The sequence below is a fragment of the Pongo abelii genome, chromosome 18 (genome assembly GCF_028885655.2).
Source record: "Pongo abelii isolate AG06213 chromosome 18, NHGRI_mPonAbe1-v2.0_pri, whole genome shotgun sequence".
NCBI classification, from domain to species: Eukaryota; Metazoa; Chordata; class Mammalia; order Primates; family Hominidae; genus Pongo; species Pongo abelii.
Genome location: NC_072003.2, coordinates 81,755,099 through 81,774,283, shown reverse-complemented (window position 1 = coordinate 81,774,283; position 19,185 = coordinate 81,755,099).

Genomic DNA, 19,185 nt, shown 5'->3' with positions numbered 1-19,185 from the left:
GACTGCAAGCTGCTTTATTTGCCTCTTCAATCATCCAGCATCCCCCCTAACAAAGGAAAACCTGTACCCCTCAGATGAGTTGTGAGAGAGTCAGCACCAAGGACAAAAGAAGAAAACTGGAGTTACTTTTGGAAAATGATTCAGCCTTAACCTGACCTAGACAGAGATGCCCCACATGGGACCATCACTAGGAAAAGAACACAACTCCATCGCTCTCATAAACAAACTTGTAAAAGTGAAATGTTTGGGCAGGGACAAATCCACAACTTTATCTCATTCCACCACTCACAGACAGGCTTCTCCAACTGGCAAAATATTCCTGGCTTCCCCAGCTCCAGGGTGCTCAGAATCCCCTGGAAAGCTTGCTAAAATGCAGATTCCCTGGCCCTGCGCCTCGGGTGATGCCAATGCAGACCTGCCAGGACCCCTTTAAGATGTCTTTTCTACCAGCCTGGATTTCCCAGCTAAACCAGTTAGAGGATTTCTAACCACCTTGATTTCTTTCCATTGCCACTATTTATGTCTTCTTTCATTTAAAAAACACTTATCAATCATATATGGCAAACATATATATAATACAATATATGACATATAATAAACTACTTTCATCAAGCTTAAATTCTAATTAAATGAATCACACAAATAACTCATGTGATATATTCAAATGCTCAGAGCAGCTTTGTTCATAATACCTAAATAATGGAAACAATCCAAATGTCTGTCAACAGAAGACAGAGAGATAAACTGTGGTCTATCCACACAACGGAATAGTATTCCACCATAAAAAGAAATCAAGTGTTGATACATGGCACAACATGAATAAACCTTGAAAAAATTATGCTGAGTGAAAAAAGCCAGTCACAAAAAGACCACATATGGTATGATTCCATTTATAAATAATGTACAGAAGAGGAAAATCTATAGATACAGACAGTTAACCAGCAATTGCCAGGGCTGGGGAGTTGGGACAGATGAGAAGTGATTGCAAGTAGGCATGAGAAATCTCTTCGGGTGCTAGAAGTAGATTGTGGTGACATCTTTAGACTTGTGAGTTACCAATAAATACAGGTTATGCTCCATATCTCTTTGTGTTGGGCCTCAGGAGTAGACGAGGCCATGGCACAGGGCTCAAAACGGCCATAGGAAAAAGCTGGAGTTAAGGATGGTGTGAGAAGGAGGTGGGTGGGCGCAGAAGGCCAAATGCTGACACCTCCATCAATCCACATTTCACGGAGGAAAGAACAGGGAACTATCAGAAACAAGACAGAACAACCAAATAGCCATAACATCAAGTCCCTAAATCATCCAAAGTGTGTCCTCGTCTGGGGCAGTATAATGACACAAGAATTAAGAGTCAGAGGTAGCTAACATTTAACAAACCCATCCTATGTGCTAAGCCCTCTCTTAAGCTTTCTGTGTGCATGAACTCATTAATCATCACAGCCACTCTATGACATAGGTATAAATGCAAGAGGTTTCTGTAATATACAAGTCAGGGTCCTGGCAGAACACAGATGGCCCATTCAAATGAGGCCAGTGATGAAAGCTTAATAAAGGGCAGTTTACAAAGGTATAGGCAGTGCCCCAGGAACTAACAGGTGCTGGTGCAGTACTCCACGGCTAGTGACAGCAGGAAGCCATCACTCCTTTGGGTTTGAAAGAGCTTGCAAGTAGACGGATGGGGACCAGCACCTGAAAGGAGAACCATACCAAAGAAAAGGGATGCAACCAACTCACAGTGACCCAGAAGAAAGAAAATGGGAAACAAATACCTCGACCTAACTCTCTTCCCTTTCTCCAGTTTTCTTCTGACAACTCCCATTGACAAACCCATTTCGACACCACAGGATAAGGAAGCCCATTGTTACAGCCTATAAGTCAGCCTCCTACACAGAAAGATGGACGGAGAAGGATGGAGAATGAATCTGGAGGAATAAATGGAAAACATCCCATGTCATATCAGTATCATTCACTCTTGACAAATAGGGAAACCAAGGTCTGAAAGAGTTCAGGGATGTGCCCATGGGTATACTTCTAGAAGGTCAGAGCTGGGCTAGGAATCCAGACATTCTAGTGGGTCTTAACCAACCCCTAGGCTTCAAGTGTTTCCCTGAACCCCAATCAGGGTGGAAAATGATCAGGACTCTCCAGGTTCCCAAGATTAGAGGAAACAACTGGGTCCTGGCACAAAGTGATCATCCAGAACCAAGATCAGGTCACATGACCATGTACTCCCCACACCTTCCAACTCCTGGATTTTTCAGTTATGTTGTACTCAGGCCTCATTTCCCATAGGACAAAAGCAACCCAGGTCTGGGTATCAACTCTGTCCAGGTCACTGAATATGGCTCAAACACAAATCATCAGGCATCAGGTTTTTGGTGGAAAATATTTTAGACTCTTCTATGTGAGTGCTGTTTCCCTGCCACCTGCAGGCCTGCCGTGTCTGGGAATAGTTGGGGAAGCAAAACTCATGCCATTCCTGCTTGTCCTTCAGCCTTAGAGAAAGCACTGCTTGGGGAGATGCTTCAATTTATATGCTAAAAATCTCTCCAACCCTTAAAGGAAAAGCAAAGTGCCTCTCCCTGCTCCGATTTGCCACTATTTGCAGGACTGGTACTTGATAAAATGGGCTATGGGGTCTGTGAGTCCCCAGATGGACTTCGCTGTGAGGGGTCTCCTTCATGTGGCTTCTCACATCATACCCACTGAGTCTGTGGGGTCCCAGAGCTGTCCTAAGACGACTTGGTCCTGGAGACAGATGCCACCCAGGAGTCCCAGCTGGTGAGCTCCTCCCCTTGCAGCCCAGGTGGCCCCTCAGGAGAAGCAGGTGGGGTGGGCATTGGGCATTTTTGGCATTGACTGAGTTGACAGCTGAGTGATGGGGTTGATATGGAAGGACAAGCCTGTCTGCCACCCTGTTTGTTATCAAACAGTTCCTGCAGAGCACTGCAGTCACAGTGAGCACATCAATCCCAGCACAGGCAGCCTTTCAAAGGTAGATGCCAGGCCTGCAATTGGCCAGTGTACTATTGGTCAGCCCACCCATTTCATCCTTGACTTCTAGCTTTATTGTTCTGTGATGGGGAGGAAGGGGTTGCACTCCCTGTGTCCATTTCATCTGCCTTTGCTATCATGCACTGTGACAGTCTCTGCTCGCAGCAGGTTGCAGAACTGAGCCAGTTTTATGATTGCTCTCTCCCTTTTTCCCCAGTCTGTGGATCTTTCCATCCCAAATAAATCAATGTTACTATTTCTCCTTTCTCCCCCCATTCTCGGCAGGCCACCGCTCAGGCCATTTCTTTCAGATAATGAGCCAGGCAAACTTTCCTGCAAGGCCAGTGTGGGGCCCAGGATGGGATGGAAACAAGGCTGCATGGTTCAAACCAGAGAGTTTCTGAGATGCTACACAAACTTCCCTTTGTCTGGGCCAATCATGGCCATTTCCCTTCCACGTGATGGATGAGGAGGAGCATGGGACAGGGCAGGTGAGGGTGGAGAAAGCAGGTGCAAAACCATGCTTCATCCTAAGTCACCCTAAGTGGACTCAAGTCGGCTCATGGAGTGCACTGTCTTTATGTCGGGAGAGTTTCCAATACCATTTCCACTTCATACATCAAAAGAAGGACTCTGGAAGCCATTTAGCTGAACAGTTTTCAAAGGAGAGACTTGTTTTTTAAAATAAACACTTATGCGGAATCCCAATATATGAAAGAGATAAAGCATCATACTGGCTGATGTTGGAGAGAAGGGCTCAGGACCCTCCCCACTCTCTCTCCCCACCAACCCAAGAGGCTACCCAAGTGTCTTTGTGAAAACCCAGAGTTCTGCCAGGTGTGGTTTGGAAACCATGAGCCAACCCTTTCACAGGGCTGAAATCTCCTTCTCAGCATTTCTGGCATGTTCCCAGCTCCAGCCATTTGTGGCTTTCCCTCCAACACACATCCATGAATCTGTCCCTGCCTGGCACCGCTGCCCTCCTTGTAGTGCCTGATGCCAAGCCAGCTGGAGGCCTCTGCTCCACCCTCAGACCCTCCACCAGGTGCCTCAACAGAAGGACTGACCTGCTCTGTGGCTACGCCCTCAGCCCTGTGTTCCCAGGCTCCCTGCCTGGTCTCTTGATGCCCAAGAAAGCCACCTTGACCTGCACATGGACAGGTATTTTCCCCAGGGTGGGTAATTTCCCTATCTGCTTTCTTGGCATTGTAGCATGATGGTTAAGAGCCACAAGCTTCCAAATCACACTACCCAGGTTCAAATTCTGACTCTGCCCTTTTATAGCTACTAACTTTGGTGACCTTTGGCAAGTTACTTAACAGCTCCATGAATCAGTGTCCTCATCTGCAGAATAAGGATAGCAATCCTTCCAACTTTAGAGTTGGGAGATCCTGTATGTGGTCAATGTCCAGCGATGCTACTCTGTCACACTCATGCTGCCTCTTGAGTCTATGACCCCAGACTGGCACTCACAGCCCAGCTGGAGCTGGGACACCAGCCAGTTCCTCCACCCTGCTCCAGCATGCACATTTCAAACCACTCTGCCACCTGCTGGTAGCCTACACATGCTCCAGGGGCACCAAGTCAAGACAAAACTTTAACTCATGTTTATTTTCTAAAAATCCATTCAACAAATGTTTATTGAGCACCCATGTAATGCCACGAACTGTGCTATATATTAGGGATTCAATAGAGACTAAAGAAGACAAGACTGTTATCCTACAAAGCTAACATTTCAATGACTCTTTTTTCGTAATAGTTCCCTAAAGGAACTGGAGGCAATGGTTGATCCCAAGATCTGACAAAACACTCAAGAAAATGCTCAGACACCCAACCCTGTGTTGCACAGGTGCTTAGTGAGAGCCCCAAGGGTAAGAATCAAATAGAATCATCACCATAATTGTGGCCAGTGTTTCCTTTTACTCTTGGGCAGAGAGCCTTCCATTAGGCACAGAGCAGTCAGGGTTGGGCACAGGACTGAGTTCTGGCTCATGGAGTATGGCCAGAAGTGACATGAGCTGCTTCCAGACCTGGCCCATAGAAACTTCCTGCATGGCTGCTCCATGCTTTTCCCCCTTTCTGGCGGTCTTGAACAAAGGGTGCCCCCACGGCAACTTGGGAATCACCAAGGTAGGAAAGATAGCAGAACCACAAGACAGAAGGAGCCGGAGCCCTTGAATCATTACTTGGAAGAAAGTTGCTCAACCAGGAAAACTTGCGTGGGAGCTTGACATGAGTGAGAAATAAACTTTGATATTTAGAGGTTATGTTTTACCATGGCTTATATGGTGTTAATGTATAGAAGTGGTAAAGGACCATGGAAAGAAACAGGAAGAAAATGAGAAAATGGGATGGATGATGAACAAGACAAGAATTCAGGCATCTTCTGTTGCTCTTATAACTTTCTCTTCTCTAATGTTAAAAAGTAAAGTGGTTGATTTTCCCTCTGAGTTCAGTAATAAAACATGTGCCACAAAAGGGGAGTATATGCCTGTGCCCATCGTCTCTGAAAAAGAAAAACATAACTTTAGTTTGACATGATTTCTTTCACAGGAGGGGGAAAGAAAGAAAGAAAAGTACAAAGGAAATTCTCAAGCTGGTTGGAGAATCTAAAGACATAGTCTCGAGCACAGAGAGCACACTCAAGGAACTTGGAAGAAACACGAAGTTTCAAAGGCTGACTGCAGTCTTTGTCAAAGTTTCTGCAGTCTGACATCTCAGACTGCAGAGTCTTAGACCCAGGGAGAGGTCAGATGAAACCACCTAAATCACAGATGGGTTAACAGAAGACAAAAGCTGTATCTTCTCAGTATGTAATCCGGGTTTAAGGAAGAACCTAAGCTAGCAAAACAGGTGTGACAAAATGAGATGTATTAGAAGGGATTCTCCTCCAAAATAACATTAAAACTGTTCTCAACAGGAGTTCCTTAGACCCTTAACATCAGAGTCACCGGGAATGCTGGTTGAAATGAAGTCTGTTTATTCTTAATAGTTAAAAAATAGAAAATACCTAAATGTCCATCAACAGGTGAATGGATGAACAAAGTATGGTGTATCCATACAAAAGAGTATCATTCAGCAATTAAAAAAAAAGATGACCAACTGATACACACAATATGTGCGAATCTCAAAAACATTATGGTGTGCCAAAGAAGCCAGACATAAAAGTACATACTATATGTTTCCGGTCACGTGAAACTCTAGAAAAGACAACTTTAATCTACAGTGACAGAAAACACATCAGTATTTGCCTGGGCAGGGAGAGTGGTGTGGAGAGTGAATGGGAAGTGGCACAAGAATGTGGGAACGTGTTCCAACTTGACTGTAATGGTGGCAACGTGGCTTTATAAATTTGTCAAAACTCATGAAAACATACACTTAAAATAGGTGTGTTTTACTGTATGTGAAGTATACCTCCACAAAGGTGATTAAACATTAAATCTTACAAAACGTAGACCTATTAAAAGCAACAACACTCCAGTAGCAATGAGCACACCTAGCACCCAGATGATGATTTCTAATACCAGGATGATTTCCAATACAAGGATTCTAGAATGGGAGCAGGAAGTATACAAAATGAGCCTGAGCTCATTGTAGTTCCAGAAAGTAAGGAAGTACTGAGAAAAAATAAATAAAATGAATGATATGGTTTGGCTGTGCCCCTACCCACGTTTCATCTTGAATTGTAGTTCCCATAATCCCTACGTGTCGTAGTAGGGACCTGGTAGGAGTTAATTGAATCATGGGGGCAGTTACCCTCATGCTGTTCTCATGACAGTGAGTGAGTTCTCACAAGATCTGATGGTTTTTACCAGAGGCTTTTCCCCCTTTTGCTTGGCACTTCTCCTTGCTGCCACCATGTGAAGAAGGACGTGTTTGCTTCCCCTTCCACCATGATTGTAAGTTTCCTGAGGCCTCCCCAGCCAAGCTGAACTGCGAGTCAACTAAATGTCTTTCTTTTATAAATTACCCAGTCTCAGGTATGTCTTTATTAGCAGCATGAGAACCGACTAATACAACAATCCCACAGTAACAGGGTTATGTTAAGGAGATACAGAGTGAACTGAAAGTGCTCCCAATGGCCAAAGCCAAAACATTTTCAGCAACAAAATAGTATTGATATTAACCAAAAGTTAAAAACAAATAAAAAGTTAAATATTAATTAAAAATAAAATAACATAATACCCATGTGTCCATATCAATATAAATAAATGATTAAACAAATAAATAAATAGGGGAGAATAAACAAACTTTTGATACAGAAGAATTCCAAATAATTTACTTAGCTACTCCACCCTTCAGGAAGTAGAGCATAACTCCTATTCTTTCAGTGTGGGCTACAGATAGTGAATTTCTTTCAAAGAGTAGAAAAAAGAAGGACAAAAGAATAACTGTGCAGTGGAGAAACAACGAAGACTACCTCAGCCAGGTGATCAAAGTCAACATCAACAGTGATATATCATGTTGACGGTATGTGCCCTTGATATGATGTGGTGAGAATGGCATTTACTTCTATGGTTTTCCTTACAAAAGTCCATAACACCAGTCTAATCATGAGAAAAACATCAGACACATTTCCATTGTGAGACATTCTTCAAAATAACTCCTCAAAACTCCTCAAAATGGGGAAGGTCATCAAGATCAAGGCAAGTCTGAGAAACAGTCACAGCCAAGGAGATGTGACAACTACATGTGATGCAGTGTCCTGGACAGGATCCTGGGACAGAAAAAGGACGTTAGGTAAAAACTAAGGCAATCTGAATAAAGCATGGACTTTAGTTAATAATCATTGATATTGTTTTTTTCATTGTGACAAATGTACCAGGGTACAGTAACAACATAAGTTAGTAACTGGGGAAACTGCATGTAAGGCATATGGAAACTGTACTATCTTTGCAATTTTTCTGTAAATCTAAAACTGTTCTAAAATTTAAAGTTTATTTTTAAAAATCAGAGGCCCATTCATTCAGCCTCTCTGGTCCAGGTGCCCTGTAATCTCTATTCAACACAGCCCCGTGAGTGTATCCAAGAAGCCCTAGAGCAGTGGTTCTCAATCTTGACTGCTTATCCCAATCACTTGAACTTAACACCACTCCCAGAACACTTGTGATTCAATAGGCGTAAAGGGAGGTCAAAAACAGGTCTTCTTAAATGGTCTCCTGGTGATTCTATCATGCAGGGTTGACAGCCATTGCTTTAGGGACATGTTGGATTTCTTCATTCTTTTTTGCTTCTACATCCAATATTTCCACCCCCCCAACCCCCAACCCTCCTGCCCCCTGCCGCCCTTTCCCTTAAAACACATTTAAGCATATCACGTACCTGCTTGGGAAAAAACAAACAAACACAAAACAACAACAACAACAACAACAAAAAACACCATGGGCCAGAGAATGCAGGAACCACTCCAGGAGGCATATTACAGTCCTGAGCCACCAGCGCCCAGCCACCTCCCAACTCTACTTTTGTCCATTCCCCTGCGGCACCACAGGTAACCAGCCCTGCACCTTTACAGCACTCACCTCTGATTCCACTGCACCTTTACAGCACTACAGCTCATGTGCATGCCTCCTCTTTCCCAGACAGACTCTCCCACTGTTACAGTAGGTAGTTAGTCACACATGAGCAGGGTAGGAAAGTCCCCTACCATCACCACTCCCACCAAGAATGTCAGGCCACCATTAGGTGATGGGCAAGTGGTTGTTAAATTTTCTCTAAAATAAAAATCAGTTGCCGCCAGTGCCAGGGTAAGGCAGTCTCCCAATAGAAAGAAAACCCTTGAAACTGGTGATTAGCAGCTTCCTGATAAGATCTCACGAGTTGAGTGAGTGGGCTCAAGCATGAGCACTACGAGGCAAAATGGCAGAGTTTAACTGGCATATGACCTTCCTCTCGGAACACTCAACTAGTAAGGGGAAAATGCCTCAAGTGAGCATGTGCACAACTTCAGGAAACACACTGTGCATGAGGCCCCTCCCAAGCACTAGCAGGCCACTGTGCATGCAGACAGCCCACCCCAAGGGAAAACTCAGGGGAGAAGGGATGCGACCCCCCAGAAGCATGCCAATGTATAAAACCCAAAGTCAAAGGTCAAGTCACGCACTTGAATCTCTCAAGTTGCCCACTTGACCCTCTTGTACATGTACTTCCTTTTGTTCCTGCTTTAAAACTTATTTATTTATTTATTTATTTATTTATTTATTTATTTATTTATTTTAGACAAAGTTCTGCTCTTGTTGCCCAGGCTGGAGTGCAGCAGCACGATCTCAGCTCACTGCAACCTCCACCTCCTGGGTTCAAGCAATTCTCCTGCCTCAGACTCCCGAGAAGCTGGGATTATAGGCACAAGCCACCATGCTCGGCTAAGTTTGTATTTGTAGTAGAGACGAGGTTTCACCATGTTGGCCAGGGTGGTCTCCAACTTGTGGCCTCAGGTGATCTGCCTGCTTCGGCCTCCCAAAGTGCTGGGATTGCGGGCATGAGCCACCACACCCGGTCTATGCTTTAAAACTTTTTGATAAACTTTTACTCCTGCTCTAAACCTTGTCTCTGTTTCTTTCTGAAGAGTCTAGAATTGAGGTTGCTGCAGACCCATAGGAATTCACCACTGCTAACATACTTTGGTGCTGTGTGACTCAAATACATTTGCTAGAGGTAGCACCACCTGTTCTGCCTGACAAGCTCTCCCTCATCCTTCAAAACCTAGATCAAATGTCTCCTTCTCTCTGAAGCCTGCCCAGATGTCCCCCTAGAATGTAGTCAGTTTCCTCTTCTGTCTTCCGGCCACACTTTTCTGACCTGTGTCTCATCATCCACCAGAGTGGACTGCAATCTTGGTTTGAATGTCTCTCCCCATCACTGGAAGGTGAGCACCTTGAGAATAAGAATATGCCACTGTTTGTCATTCACACCCTGCTGTCCTCCCAGCACCTATCACAGTGCTGAGCAGAGTAGCTCCTCAGTATTCATTCAAGTGCGTAACTGAGTAAACGCATTAATGAACAAACTCATTCTAGAGGCCTCAACCTCGTGTGAGGGGAAATAAAATCTGCCAGCTAAGAAAAGTTCTCTCTGTATCAGATGGCCCATCTATTTCTGTTCATTTGCTCTGCAAGTGACATTCTGAATGTTTCCTTAATGTGTTTGTTAAGAACTACATACACTTTGATGAACAGGCTCTGGTATACATAAGCCAGTCAGGATGTCAGCAATGCTGGTGGAGAACATGGAAAGCAAGCCGACATCTCAGACTCACGGACCAGCCCAGAAGCAGCAAGCACCTTGCAAGGTAGACAGAAGGCAGAGATGGGGCCAGGAGACCAGGCTAAACCCCAGGGCATTTCACAGTCCTGCCCTCAGCTCATCCCCATGACCCTCTGTAAATCAGGCAGGGCTATCATTTTAAATCTCTTTTTTTTATTGGAGGAAACTGAGGTTCAGAAAAGTTGGGGTGGAAGCAACTATCAGGAGCAAAGCCCAAAGCGGCCACCACAAAGAAGAAATTGACTTGAAGTCCCATCTTTTTGTAAAATCTTTGTGGGAATCATAAACTCAATTCCATATAGCCCTATGTTTGATTTTAAGAAGCAGCAAGTAAATACCCCAGGGTCCCTCAGTGAAGGAGCAAGAACTGGAATGTGACCTTCTTATGACAGTGGGAAAGATTCTGTGTGGTATAAAGAAGAGGTTCTAGGAACACAAACCATTGAGGATCTACCTGATAAGGGTTACAGGCCCTCTAAACAGGAAAAAATCCAGGGCTCGTGGTCTTGCATAAAAAGCCAGAGGCTAAAAGGCCCTGAAATGTGCAGGGATTATTCAGGGGTCCATAGGTCCTGTGTAAGAACCCCTGGACTAGATGCTCTTACAGTCCCTCCAAATCTTGACATTCTCTAGTTTATCTTTTTTTGTAAAAGACAAAAACGATTTTTAAAAAGATTTTTGCTTAGTAAAGACTGCAAACATAGTAACTACTCACTAAATGAAAGCTACTAATTACAATGGTGTGATGATAGATGTGCAAGCAGTCTCCTACAATTGCAGGGGAAAGAAATTCAACTCAAATTGGCTTAAACAAAATAGAGATTACTGGGAGTATCAAGCTTCAGGCATAGCTAGATCCAGGTGTTTAGATGGGATTCATCCAGAATGTAGATCTTCACTTTTTGGTTAATCTTTCTTGGATCTTGGTTCTAGTCTCAGCCAGGCTCTCTCCTTGTTGGGGCAAGATGGCCAGCAGCTGCTCCGAATGTACATGCTATCCTTTCAGTAATCCCCAAAGAGCAGTGTGCTTATTTTCCGCAAGTTGCAACAAAAGCTGTAGATGGTCCTGTTTGGATCACCTCAAGTCACTTGCCAATGCTTGAAGAAATCTCTAAGCTTCAGTGATAGCATATTCCAATGGGCCCGGCTTTAGTCTCAGTTCCACAGTAAAATCTAGAGGTGGAGGCCAACCACCAAACCATACACATTGAGAGTGGGGAAGAGGTGAATCTGCAGGAAAAAAACAATGTGCTATTATTGGGTGGGGGTGGGGAATGGGAGGATGATTCTATATGGGCAGAATGAATCGATGGCTACTATAGTAATCATAAACACCCATGTCTACTGAGCTATTGCTCTGTGGAGTAGACTCAGCATGATGGTCTCTGTTCAGCAATGGTCTTGATGACTTCTTAGGTATGACGTGTTGGTTCAAGGAAAAATGGGATGGAGGACTTCAAAGCCATAGGAAGCCCATTGACTCTTTCACCACAATAACAGCCCTGCTTATTCATGGTGACTCCCACCTCCTTTTGAGAGAGCAGCCCCAATAATAGAAAGCCTCCTATGTCCCACAGTCCTGCCTCCTCTGGTCAACAGCTACTGTTAAAGTGAGAACAGAAAATCTCCTATCACTTTGACAGGCCTCCTACTCAAGTGTATTTTTATTATTTTACCTAACCCTGAAGGCTATCTTTATCTTTCTCCCCTACAGAGTGATTTGGTGACTGTCTGCTTTAATCATTATAGAGATTCAGAAATTTGCTAGGGGCAAAACCACAATTCTTACAGAACAGTGATACCTGGAGTGCTTTTTCTATTCGGGACTCCAGCCCTGAAAGGGAGTCTGAGCACCAGTGATAGATTGTCATCCTCTGGGCCTTGGGAATGAGGACACGTCTCTCTACCCCCTTGTCCTCAGTCAGCAGCTGGCTCAGGGACATCATGGGTCAAGATTAGATGAAGTAAAGTGCTTTCAACTCTGTTGCCTCTTTCTAGCCTGCTTTGGTCCACAGCCAGCTCAGGAAGCTCCCTCTTTTTACTGCTACTCAAATAGCCACCCTGGAAACCCAAGAAGGAATGACCTACCCACAGCCTTGATATAGTTATCTAGTTTTATCCGAGGAGAGCTGTTTTTCTGTTTTGTTTTGTTTTGTTTTGTTGTTGTTTTTGAGATGGAGTCTCGCCCTGTCGCCCAGGCTGGAGTGCAATGGCATGATCTCAGCTCACTGCAACCTCTGCCTCCTGGGTTCAAGCGATTCTCCTGCCTCAGCCTCCCAAGTAGCTGAGACTACAGGTGCCCGCCACCACACCCAGCTAATTTTTGTATTTTTAGTGGAGATGCGGTTTCATCATGTTGGCCAGGCTGGTCTCATACTCCTGACCTCGTGGTCCGCCCATCTCGGTCTCCCAAAGTGCTGGGATTATAGGCATGAGCCACCATGCCCAGCAGAGCTTAGTTCTTTTTAGGATGGAGAGGGAACTCAGTTTTGGATGGGATGGGGAAACGTTTAATGCAATGGGAGTAAAAAGGTAGGAAAATGGGCCAAGCACGATGGCTCACGCCTGTAATCCTAATACCTTGGGAGGCTGAGGCAGGCAGATTGCCCTGAGCTCAGGAGTTCGAGATGAGCCTGGGCAACATGGCAAAACCCCATCTCTACTAAAAATACACACACACACACACACACCCCACACACACACACACACACACACATTAGCCAGGCCTGGTGGCATGCACCCATAGTCTCAGCTACTCGGGAGGCTGAGGCATGAGAATCACTTGAGCCTGGGAGGCAGGAGTTGCAGTGAGCCGAGATCGCACCACTGCACTCCAGCCAGGGTGACACATTAAGACTCTGTCTCAAAAAAAAAAAAAAAAAAGTAGGAAAACCAAGAGTTGCCATCTAGGTGACCAAATTCTGTTTCTTCTTTTGTAACAGCCTCAAGGAGAGTCTACTGGTGATCTCCTCAACACTACAGTCTGTTTGTTCCCCTGCTCAAAAGCCTTCTCTTGCTCCCTATTGCTGTCGATAGAAAATAAACCTGCTGGGTGTGCCCTGCAGGCTCTGTGTGATCTGGCCCCTGCTTACATCGCCGGTCTACATTCTCTTTGCTTTATCCCTCACTTTGCTCCAACACATCTTAAAGAGTAGTTCCTGTTCTCTTACCAGAAAACTTACAGGATTATTCTTTTAAATGAATTTCTCTACTTGGCTATTATTAGTTTCCAAGCCACTCTAGCCAATGACAACAAATTTGGTGGCTTGTGTATTTACGTATTTTCTTACAGTTCTGTAAGAACTGGTTTCACTGGGCTGAAACGAAGGTGTTGGCAGGGCTTTGCTCTCGCCAGAAGCTCGAAGACTCCTTCCTTCCTTCCTTCCTCCCTTCCTTCCTCCCTTCCTTCCTCCTCTCCTCCCTTTCTCTCTTTCTCTCTTTCTTTCTTTTTCTTTTTTGCCTTTTCCAAATTTTAGAGCAGCATCCTTTGCATTCCTTAGCTCCTGGTCCCTTCTTCCACCTTCAAAGTAGCCAAGCATTTTGCTTCAGTGGTCACATTCCCTTCTTTTATCTCAAATCTCCCTTCTTCTTCTTATAAGGACACTGGTGATTGCATGTAGATAATCCAGGATAACCTCCCCATCTCGAGATCCTTATTTAATCACAACTGCAAGCCCTTCTTGCCATATACGGTAACATTCACAGATTCTGAGGGGTTAGGACCTGGGTATCTTTTGTGGAGCCCCTGATCAGCCTACCACAACCACTTCCTATACATCTGTCAGGGATCACCTATATGTCAGTTGCTCCAGGAGGTCCTCACTGTCCCACTTCTCTTCTCAGCCAAAGGTTATGTATCTCTTGCCATCCCCTGCTTCCCTCCACATTGCACACACTATAGTATGTGACACCTGTGACTGGCCTGTCCCTCTGACTAAACCCATCCCCAGATGGCAAGGGAAAGGTCTAATGCATGGAAATGTGTGTCATTATGAAAGACTATATGAAAGAAGTGTGAAGCATGAAGCTACAGAACAATAGGTATAACATGAGCACTGTTTAAAGAGCACTTGTGTCTAGAAAGATACGACCTGACTTTGACCTGTGATTACTTCTGGAGAGAGGCATAGGCTTGATGAGCCAAGAATGGCATGAGATTTCTTTTTCATTCTGGTGTTACCTTTTAACATGAGCATGTGTTCATGAATTTCTTGTATATAAAAATATTTTAGAAGTTGAATAGTGGCATATTTCAGATTCTGTAACGTTTCCCCATTTTCTGTTTGAACAAACAGTTGTTTTGTATGTGTTTGCAGTGTCCAACAGGGCCAAGTTTGAGATCTTTCCAAGAAGACCACTTAGTTTTAAAGACTAAGACTTTCTGAGACTTCTGCCAAAAGCCAAAATTGGTATCCCAAGGTGCCAAGTTCTGATGGTCACTCTCTTTTAAAAGGATCCATGTGGGGTAGAACATGCAGATGAAACCCAGTCTCTAGTTAGTGGGGACTGCGTGGAGCCAACAACTGTTAGGGCTTGAGGATGCCACACAGAGCTGGGGATGACTGCCCATCCACCCCTCCCAGAGGAGGGAAGGGGATCCATGGCCATCACTTTCTATGGTAAACGTTACTGACCAGCCAGCAATCAGCAGATGTCACCAGGCTTGAGTCAAGCCAATTTCTCTGGTTAAAACATCACTGACTGCAGAAACACTGACTCAACTCAGCCAACATTTGCCTTTAACACATGGTGCAAAGAAGCAAGGGAATGTCCAGAGAAAGCCATTTGCTTTCTGAGCACTTTCTACACACAAGTGCTCAGAAAATCCCATGAGCAGTCAGAGGAGACAAAGCTGAAAAGATACAGGGCAATGATGACACTACCAATAAGAAATTTCTAATAAATATGTTAAGGACAAGAAACACCATTATAGTGTTATAGAGAATAATTTCACTGACTAAAACTTCCCTGTGCTTCACCTCTTCATCCTTCTTTCTTTCTTCCCTAACCCCTGGTAATCAATATTTTTTACTGCCTCTATAGTTTTGCCTTTTCCAGAATAACACATCATGAAATAATAAAATATATGTCCTTCAAAAAAAAAAAAAAGAAACAGGCATGGAGAAAATATTTCTCATGCATACAACAAAGGTTGATTATCAAATGCACATTTAAAAATCTCCCTCAAATGAAAAAGAAAAAGGCAAGCAATGCAATAGAAAAGTGAGCAAAGGATAAGAACAAGTAATTCACAGAAAAGGGCATTCAATCAAACAGCCTGCAAATACATGAAAAAATGCCCCAAATCACTGTAAGATTAGGAAAACGCTGATGTTATTCTTGCATTCTATTTATAGGAGCACAAATTGTTAAGGAAGTCTTGTGAAAAACTGTGGGCATAAGTAAGAAACTTTAAATTGTATATACCACTCCACTTTGCTGCAATCAACCCTAGGGAAAAATATATATACCTATGAAAAAAAGCGCGAAACACATTTTCATTGCAACATTGTTTGTTACTGTGAAAATTTAGAAATAACCTAATGATCCCATTACAGATAAATTGCTAAGCAAATTATAGAACATCCACACTAGGAGATACAATAAAATGGCGATACATCATTATATAGTCACATTAAAAGATCTCTAAGATATTCTATAAGCATTAAAAAGGGTATTGAGGAATTGTATTTATAAATTATTTCTAGATACTTATATTTAAGTACACAGACACTCATCAGGAAAAATATAATCCAAACTGCAAATAGCAATAACAAAATTTGTTCTCTTCAAACTGTTTTCCCCAATATAATTGGTACAAATGTGGTTTAACAGAGCACGTGGAAAAAGAAATTAGAAATATTTGCTGATCATAAAAGCTTAAGATCAATATGCAATTATCACAAAAGCTAAAACAATGTAAGTTACACTAACAAAATAAGTCCTTAGAATTTTAAAATGATAGTGGCTGGTGACCTTTGAGAAGGTCTCAATTTGCAAATTCCATCCCTCTTCATTATACATCACTTCTCTTACTGCGCCTGTGAAGTTTACTTATTCTACTTTTCTGTAAATTACTGAAAATACAATGATAATAGATCCCAGTGTGATTCTGGATTTTTCTATATATCACTTTACTTAGATAATTTTTTGCTTTATGTAGTTTGTAGCTCTTTTACTAGGTGCCTACGAATATGGGAACTGTAGTATCTTCCTGACAAACTGACTAATATGAAATACACTTCTTTATTTCTGTTACTTCTTCTCTGTTTTGATGTCTATTTTGTCTACTATTTATATATAACCACATCAGTTTTCTTAAGCTTGCTATCAACTGGCTGTGTCCTCACCCAAATTTCATCTTGAATTGTAATTCGAATTGTAGTCCCTACATGTTGGGGGAGGAGCCTCGTAGGAGGTGATTGGATCACCAGGGTGGTTTCCCCCATGCTGTCCTCCTGATACTGAGTGAGTTCTCATGAGATCTGATGGTTTTATAAGGGGCTCTTTCCCCTTCACTCTGCACTTCTCTCCCCTTCCACCTTGTGAAGAAGGACATGTTTGCTTCCCCTTCTGTCATGACTGTAGGTTTCCTGAGGCCTCCCCAGCCATACAGAACTGTGAGTTCATTAAACTTCTTTTCCTTATAAATTACCCAGTCTCAGGTATTTCTTTACAGCAGTGTGAAAACAGACTAATACAATCATCTTCCATCCTTTTGCCTTAATTCTGTGCCTTTAAACTGTTTCTCTCATGAATGGCATACTGGTTAGTCTCACATTTTATCCAGTCTGACAAAATGAAGTATTTTATTTATTTATATTTCATGCAGCTTGTGGTAAAATTATGTTTAAGTTCATCATTTGGGTATTAGTTTTCTATTAATTTCATTTACTCCATTTATTTCAACGGTTCCTTTGTTCCTTTTTTCCTCCATTATTTTGGAAAAAATGGGTATTTTTTAGTATTCCAATTTATCTCCTTTATTTGACTATTTAGTTATATCATTTCGTGCTATAATTTTAGTAATCCTCTAGAGCAATGCTGCCTAATAAAATTACAATGTAAGCCACATATATATATTTACAGAATATCTAAACTTCCTAGCAAAGTTTAAAAAACAGATGACATTAATTTGATAATGTATTTCATTTAACCCAATATACCCAAAATATTATCATTTCAATATGTAACAAATATAAAAGTATTAATGAGATATTTTATCTTCTAAAAGTACATTTACATTGTCTTTGAAATTTGACAAAAATTTTTTACCTACAGCATATCACAACAGTTAAAGTTAAAGATAGTCCTACCAGAGCAACAACATTGTGTTTCATAAGAGGATAGTTACACTGTGTCAGTTTTTAACATAAATTTAAATTAATTAAAATTATAAATATACTTCCTCAGTATCACCAGCCACATTTCAAGGGCTTAATTGCCACAGATGGCCAGTAGATACTCTATTAAGCAGTACACTCTAATATGTAAGGTTAACTTATCACAGTCTAACTTAAAATAATACTATGGCATTTCATGCACAATAGGGCACTCTTACGATAGCATAATTTATCCCTTTTCATCCTTTGTGTTATTTTCACATATCCTTTTCTTCCACTTACATTAGAGACTCTACATAATTATTATTTTTGCATTAAACATCCAGTAGTCTTTTATAGTTTAACTATATGATGGATACGCATTAAAAAATAATTTCTAAAATTAGATTTTTGGTTTGCCTAAATAGTTACCCGTTCTCAGTGTCTTCAGTTTTTATTGTAGACCTGGTTCCCTTCTGTTATAATTTCCCCTTAGCTTGAAGAACATCTTTCAGCATTTTCTGCAGTGCAAATACGCTGGCAAAACATTCTTTCAGCTTTTCCTCATTTAAAAATGTCTTTAATTTGACTTCATTATTAAGTATATTAATGCTGGATGTAGAATTCTATGTTGAGATTTTTTGGTTGTCTTTCAATTCTTTAAAAAGTAAAAAAAAAAAAAAAAAAAAAAAATTCAATGGAGACTAAAGATATTCCATTGTCTTTGGTCTCCATTGTATCCAATGAGAAGTCAGTTTCCATTCTTATATTGTTCCCCTGTTCCCCTGTGTATCCAATGTGCATTGATTTCTTCTCTGGCTGATTTTAACATTTTCTCCTTAGCTTTTCTTTTTGTCAACTTGACTATAACGTAGTTTTGTTTTAGGTTTTGTTTTTTTCTTTTTATCCTACTTGGGGCTCTCTGAGCTTTTCTTATAGCAATGGGTTACTATTTTTGATCCAATTTTGAAAATTTCAGTCCATATTTTTTCACATATTTATCTGTCATTCTCTCCAACAGACACTCTAAAAAAAAGTTTGCTTCACCATTTAACACTGCCTTTGAAGTTCTGTTAAACTTTCATTTTTCTTTTTTTCTTCTGTTGCTTCAGTTTGAAGCTCTACAGACCTGTCTTCGAGTTTTGGTGCTGCTAGATCTCTTCTGCCAAACAGTTAGCCAAGTTGTCAATGCAAAGGAATAGTTCTTGGAGAATATTAAAAGTGCTGCTTCAGTGAACACACAAATGATAAGAAAGCTAAACATTTTTATTGCTGATATACAGAAAGTTGGAGTAGTCTGGATAGAAGATCCAGGCAGCTACAACATTCCCTTAAGCCAAAGCCTCATCCAGAGCAAGCCTTAACTCTTCAATTCTATGAAGGCTGAGAGAGGTGAGGAATCTGCAGAAGAAAAGTTTAAAGCTAGCAGAGGTTGGTTCATGAGGATTAAGGAAAGACACTCAGTCTCACATAATATAAAAGTGCAAGGTAAAGCAGCAAGTGCTGATGTAGAGGCTGCAGTGAGTCATCCAGAAGATCTAGCTAAGATAACTGATGAAAGTGGCACTGAACAACAGATTTTCCAAGTAGACGAAACAACTAT